This window comes from Cynocephalus volans, chromosome 13 (genome assembly GCF_027409185.1).
Source record: "Cynocephalus volans isolate mCynVol1 chromosome 13, mCynVol1.pri, whole genome shotgun sequence".
Lineage (NCBI taxonomy): Eukaryota > Metazoa > Chordata > Mammalia > Dermoptera > Cynocephalidae > Cynocephalus > Cynocephalus volans.
Window position 1 is genome coordinate 4,626,597 of NC_084472.1, and position 8,337 is coordinate 4,634,933.

Sequence of the window (8,337 nt, forward strand, 5' to 3'; positions counted from 1 at the left end):
TGACAGTTTGAGTTGCCACATTTCTTTATGCAAGTATAAATTGTATGTGTGACAGTATTCTTCATAAACTCCTCATTTTAATCTTTTGATTGTTTTAGATGGGAAAAATATAGTATCCTTCACTGTGGAAAACCGTTCGGTGGTTTCTCGAAGGGTTAAACATAGAACTACCATATGATCCAGCAGTTCAGCTTCTAGGTATATATTCAAAAGAATGGAAAGCAGAGACTCAGACAGATCCTTGTATACCAATGTTCATGTCAGCATTATTCACAAGAGCCAAAAGGTAGAAACCCAGATGTTTACCAAGAGATTAACAGATAAAGAAACTACAGTTTATACAAACAACTGAATATTATTCAGCCTTTAAAAATGGAGGAAATCTTGTCACCTGCTACATCATGGATGAACCTTGAAGACATTATGTTAAGTGAAGTGAGCCAGTCACTAAATGACAAATACTATATGATTTCACTTATATGTGGTGTATGGAGTAGTCAAAGTCATAGAGATAGAAAGTAGGGTGGTTGTCAGCAGGGGCTGGGGCGAGGCAGGATTTGGGAGTTGTTTAATGGGCACAGAGTTTCAGCTGGGGAAGGTGGAAAGTTTCTGGAGAAGGATGGCAGTGATGGTAACACGACTGAACTGTGCACTTAGAAACAGCACTTTGGAATGTAGATCCTTAAAGATGAGTTTAAGAATGTGTCTGTAAATAACCAAAAGATTAAGATGTAGCATTTGTGAATAATACTGTCATATACAATATGTGTATATCTTGTGTATGTCATCTATACAATATGCATATATATGTAGTTTCCTGAAGAAAAGATTTTTTCATGTATGTACCTTTGTCATCAACAACTGATCACTGATTGTTATCTCGCCTCCAAGCCTACCCTTCTGTGTTCTGCTGTGTGATGCCCAGGCTAGGGCTCTAAGCTATATTTGCCAAACCCTCTTGCTCTTCCTGTTAAAGTCTGCTGGTGGCCGAAACTCAAGGAACTTGGGAGGAGGGAAGAAACTTGCTTGCCATTTTTCAGTCCCTGTTGAGCTCCTTGCAGTAACAACAGACCACCAGCCCTGGCTTCTGGCTTCCTGTGGGATCCCCTGCTCTGTCTCACTGCACCTGTCAAAGGTATCAGTAGCCTTTGGGCTCGTCAGTGTCCTGCCTGCTGGGCCACCCAGCCCCTGCACTCCATGTACCCCCCAGGTCCGGCCCCCTCTCAGGCTGAGCACCCCTCCTCAGAAGCTCAGGTCGGTCTTGCAGGAGTCCTTCCTCTGAGCTCCCGAGTTGTGGCAATACCCCCTCTGTGTGCTCCCTGGCCCCAGGGGAGCAGCTGCTTCCTTCAGTTGTTAACTGTGAAGTTCCCTTAGCGCTCCCTTTTGGTTGCTTTGGCATTGTAACAACTATGCAGCTAGTTCCCCCTATTAAATCCCTCTGTTTAAAAATACCTCTTTCGTGTCTGTCTTCCTGACTGAGAAGAGCACTTCGTACCAGGAGTGATCTCAGGATACAGAACCTCAAAGATGAATTTAAGAAAAAAATTATTGGTTGCCATAGGCGTTTGTGGCTAATGCATCAATCTGTGGTGTATTTTATATTTACCGCTCAGAATCTTAGTTATTGCATTTGTGTCTGTCAACGGGAATATTAACAAAAGTACCTACATTCTTGTTTAGTAGGGTGGGTTAGGGCTAAAAGTAGGACTTTGCAAGAAGTCTTAGTGTGACTTGTAGCTCTGGAATTTCATTAAATTTTTTTCTTTAGTTTTCCATATACTTTTGGACAGTTTTGTGAGAACAGAACGAGAACTGAGTTTTCTGTGCTTGTTTAGGGGCTTGTTATTCAGTATCCACTTGCCAGTGGTTGTCGTGACTAGTTAGTGGCCCATCTGGCCCTCATGATGGCCCAGCAGGCCGTCATGTGATAAGCCGAATCTCAGTCGGAATCTCAGTCGGAATCTTAGTCTCTCTTGATTTTTATTATTTTTTTCTTCCTCAAATTCCTTTTTTACCATTTCTTGGTTTTTAAAGGGAACTGTCCTTTTAACAAAGTCATAAGTAACATTTTACATTTTTATAGCTCATCATCCTAGATTAGTGTCTCATTTGATTTCCAGAGAAACTCTGAAATAAGGAGGGCTGGACATAAAATGAATTTTCAGTCGTCCATGTAGGTGGAGAGGAACAAATACAGGAAAGTACAAATAAAAATCGTCTAAGACCACTAGATCTGTAAATGTTGTGATGGCCACAAGGCCCTAGTTCTCGTCTGTGAATGAGATGTTAGCCGTGGCTGGAGCTGAGCTGCCGCATGGAGGATGACAGTGACTTCTCTGTAAAGCAGAGGGAAGCAACAGGCTTGTTCTCTGTGCACTAACCTCCATCCCTTCCTCTTCACCTCATCTTCTCCAGTCTTTGATGTGCTGCTGCAAGTTGGCAGGTGGTTTTATTTCACTAATGGCTTAAAGTTTTTGAAATGTGAGGATTGGAATATTAGTTGATGACACACCAAAACAAGAGGTGAGTCTCACTTGTTTCTGTCTGCAAAACCAGCTATCTAAAATCAGGTTGTTTTTTCATGAGGGACTTATATACCAGAGAGAGAGAAAATACTTGTCTTACAGATTATTTGTTGCCTAGAATTTGTAACTAGGCCCACAAACTGCAGTTAGAGAGGTCGGGACATCATAATAGGCCTGTTACTTAACGTTGTAATGCTGTAGTCAACAGAGCTGAAATTTTTTGCGCGGTTGCTATACACAAGGCCCTGACCTTGGGTGCTGTAGGGGATTCAGAAAGAGAAATATGGTGGTCCCCAGAAGTTCATCAAGTGTGAGAGACAGATCCAGAGCTGGTATCCAAGGCAGAGCTCCCATTATTCATGGAAGAAAACACACAGTCCTGGGAAGCACAGAAAAGGGAGAATCAAGGCCCGCGGGGAGGTGGGGCATATTTTTCCTTGGCCTCCAAGGGTGAGTAGACTACTGACTGGTGGCAAGACAGACATGAGGGACAGTGTATTGAAAACCTGTCTGGTCATTTGGAACCTTTGGAAAAAAGAATTACATAGTGAAGCATGTGCTGCTGGCTATGCGACTGGTTATAGCTTCTCAAACACTTGGCTGCCTCATGTAAACATTTGATGAAGCTTGTTCTTATGGTAGAGATAAGGTAGTTACTGGAAACGTAGTTGCACTGTCTGTGCACACACAAAACCTAAAGCGTGTGTCATTCCAGAAAATTTATAAGCATTACTAAGAAGGGTTCTGAAATTCTGCCTTAGTATCTCTAGCAGAGGCAAGCTGAGTTTGTTCCATTTGTGGGCCCGTCAACTCTGTTCCATAGGCTTAAATCATAACCCTGTTTAGACAAACAGAAGAAAGTAAACCAGCCCAAATTCATTGCTCTTGGCAAAAACAACTCAGTGTGTGGGTCCAGGGAGGTGGAAATTTCCTCAGCACCATCATTCTAGCAAAGACAGCAAGAGCTCCCAAAGCAGTGAGAACCTAATCGCTCCTGCTGACTGACTGCAGGGACAGGCTGTTCAAATCCTGATGGGCAAGACAAACAAAAAGTCCCTAAATCTTACTAGATTTTTTTCTTTAAAAAATTACAAACCTTCCTGGTGTTAGTCCAAATACAATTCAACAATTGCTTGTGATTAAACTGCATTTCACTGTATGGAAGAATATGCTTTTTAAAAAAACCTTTTTTTTTTTTTGGTGGCTAGCTGGTAAGAAGGATCCGAACCCTTGACCTTGGTGTTGTCAGCACCGCACTCTAACCGAGTAAGCTAACGAGCCAGCCCCTGAATATACTTTTTTAAGACAGAAATAAGGGCTGCTACCCTAGGCAGGCCCTTTCTAGTTCTGAAGCTCTCCTGGCATGAGACTGGTTTCAAAGTCTATCTCGGACCCTTCCAGTCCTAAGGCACCATCAGCTGTACCTTCAGGGTCAGCCAGGTAAACCTACATTTATCTCAGGGACACCTCAGCCCCTTAAGGATCTCAACCCCAACTTGCCAAAGTGCCCTTTGACTCAGGAAATGGTGAAATCGGAGTAAGGTCTGTAGTTTATAGTCTTGTACAAATGTCAAGTTCCTGGTTTTGCTCATTGTGCTGTAGTTATATGAGATGTTATCATTAGGAGAAACTAGGGAAAGGGAACAAGACAGCTCTGCACTATTTTTGCTATTTCCTGCCAGTCTAAAATTATTTTTAAATGTTTTTAAAGTTACAAAAGTAATAACAATAGCTAGTTACTGAGTATTTGCTGTGTGCCAGGCATCATCACAGGAAGTTACAGATACTCACTCATTTAATCCTCACAACCACCCTAAGAGGTAGCTGGTATCTAATTATTATCCCCATTTCTCAGATGAGGGACACAGAAGTTAAATAATCTGCCAAAAGATTACAAGATAGTAAGTGGCCCAGATTCAAACCCATGCAATCTGGCTTTAAAACTACACCCCTGACCACGATGCTATAGTATAGCTCATGAAATAGCCTTGTTGTAAGAGCCAGCTAGGAGCTGAAGTTTATTTTGGGGTCCCTAGGCCCAGAAAGCTTTCCGGTGCTCTGTGCTGTAGAGACTTGAAGCATGTTAATGCTCGTCCACTGGGTTTAGCAGAGACAGGTTGTTGGTGACTTTGGCAGAAGAATTTTGTAGAGGGTTGTGTCTGGGTGTCAGACTGCAGTGAACTGACAAATGATGAGAGTGTGAGAGCAGAGGTGGTGCGTGTGAGTGGCTCCTTCAAGAGGACCGGCTGCTGAGGAGGGATGAGAGCTTCAGCTAGGGACAGGAGAGCTTTTCCAGCCTGTAGAAACCTGGGCTAACTTAGGTCAAGGGGAAAGGGTTAGCAGAAGGGGAGAACTTGAAGATACAGGAGAGGGGAGATACTGGGTGGACCAGGCCCCAGAGGTGGCAAAGGGGATTTCCATTCAGTGCTCACTTAAGATGCTGGAATGTTCCTGTGGTAGGAGACAGGTCGTCTGAGGCAGTGGCTTAAGAAGACCACTGGTGTTACACTATACTATATAGTACAGTGATCAAAACCAGGGAATTAACATTGGTACAGGACTATTAACTGTACTCCAGACCTTGTTCCAATTTCACTAGTTAACCTTTCTTTTGAAATAATCAGGCTCCCTTTCCAGATCTTTCTTCCTTGGCTTCTGTGGCCCCTAATGTCAATGTCCTTCGAATATTCTAAGCATCTCTTCCTATTCTAAGCATCTCTTCCTCTGCTTGTCTTTTAGGCATTTTGCTCCCAGGGAGTGGGAGGCCTACTGGCATCTGTCCTACAAATAGTCGCTTCCTCACTTCTTTCATTTTGCGCAGGTATTGGTGGCCAAGTGCTGCCAGGAGGCTGCACCTCTCTGCCCCTGTGGGTGAATCTTGGCTCCTGTGCACCCACCATGGTAACGCCATCCCTTTGCCAGTAATTGTTTGGGCACTGTGAGTGTGACCACATCTTGCTAACAAGCATGAGTTAAAGTCTGCTAGGGGGCTTCTGGAAACGGCTTTTACTCTTGAGAGACACATACACAGGCACTTTGCTGTCTCTGGAATTGATCGTCCACAGGGGATGCTTGGAACTCCAGTAGCTGCCATCTTGGAGCAGTGAAGGAATTCTGCCTTAAAAGGCAGTCAAAATATTGAGGAAGACAGATGAGAAAAATGACGAATTCAACTTTTTCCATTTTAGAGCCACTGGGTTAACCAGTCCTGAGCCTTTGGTTTCCTTGCTGTGTGAGATAGCAGTTTATACCACTTCTAGTTGGGATTTTCCTTACTAACATCTGAAAGCATCCTCACCAGCATCCCAGGGTTCCATCCTCAGCCTAATTGTCAGTGCACACACTCACCCACACCGATGGCCTGACCTCCACCCATATGCCGATGACTTCCAAGTCTGTAGCGCAGACCACTCCTGAGCTCCAAATAGGCCAAGCTACCTATTGACATCTCCACGTTGGTTTGTCACAGACACCTCAAAATTAACTGATGTTAATTTAAAACTGATATCATCTGTTGTTTGTGAGCCAGCCCCTCCACTTGTCCTGCTGTATTCTGTGTTGCAGTGAAAGCAACCACCAGCTACCTAGTTGCCCAAATTGGAAACTTGAAAGTGATCCTAGACTGCTCCCTTTTCTATCATCTATATCCAATTGATCTTCAAACCCCATTTAATTAAATTCTTCCCTCTCCAGCCTTCTGCATTAGTTGAAGTCCCATAGTTCCTCATTTTCATTCCTGCAACGGTCCTTGACTTGTGTATATATTCTTATTCTCTCAGTCTACAAAAATATTCCGACACTTACTGTGACTATTTATTAAATCCCCCTTTATCATCCAAACATACTCAGGAATTCTGTCTTCTCTGGAGCACTTTCCCCAATTGTAGAGATTTTCTCTCAACACTACCCAAGATTCAGAGATAGCTCTTCTAATTGCTTGTAGAGGTGTTATTTTATCTATTTAACTAAATCTCAGAGAGATTAGGTAACTTGCTCAAATCTGCACAGCTAGCAGGGGGTAGAGCTAGGATAGAGTCCCATGTCTTTAGGCTCCTTGCTGTCTTCTCTTACACTCTTTGAAAAGATTTACTAACCCTTTGGCTTAAATATGTAGTAGCATGTTCCTTATTTGTTTTTAATAATGATTCAATGGGCTATTGACTTCCTGCCAACTAGAAGACTGCCCAAAAAGCTATGTTCTTATTGTCACCTTAATTTGCTAAAAATTACTGGTGTGATTATGGCACCAGCACTACCTTTAAATGTCTTTTAAAAAGCAAATATGAACAGAAAACAACTAGCAAGATGGTGAATTTAATCCAATCATATCAGTAATTACATTAACTATAAGCAGGTTAAACTTATAAGTTAAAAGATAGAGGGCTGGCCAGTTATCTCAGTTGGTCAAAACATGGCCCTGTAACACCAAGGTCAAGGATTTGGTTCCCCATATTAGCCAGCCACCAAAAAAAAAAAAAAAAAAAAAGACAGAGATTGTCATATTGTATAAAATAGCAAACCCTGACTATATGCCATCTACAACAAACACTTTTTAAGCATAAGGACAAAGTTAAAAGTAAATGGATGAAAAAAGACATGTCATGGGCCGAGCCCGTGGCGCACTTGGGAGAGTGCGGCGCTGGGAATGTGGCGACGCTCCCGCCACGGGTTCGGATCCTATATAGGAATGGCCGGTGCACTCACTGGCTGAGTGTTGGTCACGAAAAAGACAAAAAAAAAAAGAAAAAAGACATGTCATGAAAATACTAATCAAAAGGAAACTGGAGTGGTTATATTACTATCAAACAAAGCAGACTTCAGAACAAGAAATATTTCCAGGAGTACACAATGACTAAAATTTCTTTGCTTTGACCTGATATGTATTGAAGAAATCCAGCATCTGAGAGAAAATAAATAAATCAATGGAAAGAAATATTACCAGGAAAAACAGGAGCTTTATACAATTATAAAAGCATCAATTTACTAAGAAGACAACAATCTTAACTGTGCATGCACCCAACAACAAAGCTCCAAAACACATGAAGCAAAAATTGATAAAACTGAAAAGAGAAATAAACTCACAATTATAGCTGGAGATTTCAATGCTCCTTTCTCAGCCATCAATAGGACAAGTAGATACGAAATTGGTTAGGCTACAGAAGACCTAATTGACCTGGGTGACCTAACTGAACTTGAGCAAACTGAATTCTACCCAAAGGTAGAATATACGTTCTTTTCAAATACAAATGCAACATTCACCAAGATAGATCATATTATGGACTGTAAAACAAACTAACACATTTAAAAGAAGTGAAATCATATAAGGTATGTTATTACACCACAGCTGAATTAAACTAAAATAATAACAAAAATATCTGGCAAATCTGTAAATATATGGAAAATAAACAATATACTTTTAAATAACCCATGTGTTAAAGAGAAAGCATAAGGGAAATTTTAAAATGTTTTGAATGGAATGAAAATGCAGATACAACATATCAAAGTTTGTGGGATATAGCTAAAGTAGCGCACAGAGGAAAATTTATAGCACTAAGTGCTTATATTAAAAAAGGAAAGGTCTCGGATAACTGATCCAAGTATTCTCTTTAAGAAACCAAGAAAAGAAGAGTAAATTAAACCCAATGCAAGCAGAAGGAAGGAAATGATAAAGACGAAGCATAAATCAATGAAATTAAGAAAAAAAATAGAGAAAAGCCAATAAACCAAAAACTGTATCCATACAGCTCAACAACAATAAAACTCCAATTAACAAATGGGCAAAGGACTTGAATAAACATTTCTTCAAAGAAGA

At 41.3% G+C, this 8,337-nt stretch overlaps 1 non-coding gene across 1 annotated transcript; it reads left to right on the top strand.

Moving 5' to 3' along the window:
- Positions 1-7,366: 7,366 nt before the first annotated feature.
- LOC134362320 (small nucleolar RNA SNORD37) lies at positions 7,367-7,431 on the top strand. The gene has a single exon (XR_010021596.1). It is a non-coding gene; the product is annotated as a small nucleolar RNA SNORD37 (small nucleolar RNA).
- The last annotated feature ends 906 nt before the right edge of the window (positions 7,432-8,337 follow it).